The sequence below is a fragment of the Colobus angolensis genome, unplaced genomic scaffold, assembly GCF_000951035.1.
Source record: "Colobus angolensis palliatus isolate OR3802 unplaced genomic scaffold, Cang.pa_1.0 Scaffold399, whole genome shotgun sequence".
Lineage (NCBI taxonomy): Eukaryota > Metazoa > Chordata > Mammalia > Primates > Cercopithecidae > Colobus > Colobus angolensis.
This window is the reverse complement of record NW_012117365.1, coordinates 1,612,422-1,612,959: the sequence shown is the minus strand read 5'-3', so window position 1 is coordinate 1,612,959 and position 538 is coordinate 1,612,422. Positions and strand designations below refer to the sequence as shown.

Below are 538 nucleotides of genomic sequence, written 5' to 3'. Positions count from 1 at the left end.
CAATTTCTATAATATTAAGAGGATAATTTATGAAGTCAAGCTACTAATTTCCATGTGTTGCTGTAACATCCTCTTATTACTTCATGGATTAATTTGTGTTAGACTATATTTATTTGTATTTATCTATAGTTAATCTTTGAATTTTGCCATACTAGGTTCCTTGAACTGCATTTAAAAACAGTTATTGCAGAGCTACTTTCTCTCAAGGAACAGTTTGTAGTTGAGGTTCATTTTCCTCATCATGGACTTTGTATCAAGGGAATTACAGAAGGTGGCCCTTGGTAAACTTCTCAAACATTGTTCCTACAAAGATGTATATTCACTTAAAATAATGAAATACTCTTTCAAGTTAATAGAATTTTGAAGCAGAAAAGGCAAACCTCAAATCTCCTTTTTTTTTTTTTTCTTCTTGCTCTGTCACCTAGGCTGGAGTGCAGTGGCACAGTTGCGGCTCACTGCAACCTCCATCTCCCTGTTCAAGCAATTCTGCCTCAGCCTCCCGAGTAACTAGGCATACAGGTGTATACCACCATACCCA

The 538-nt window shown here is 36.1% G+C and overlaps 1 protein-coding gene across 1 annotated transcript in view; it reads left to right on the top strand.

The window, feature by feature from the left end:
- EXO5 (exonuclease 5) overlaps positions 1–538 on the top strand; it is a 7,148-nt gene that overhangs the window by 4,427 nt on the left and 2,183 nt on the right.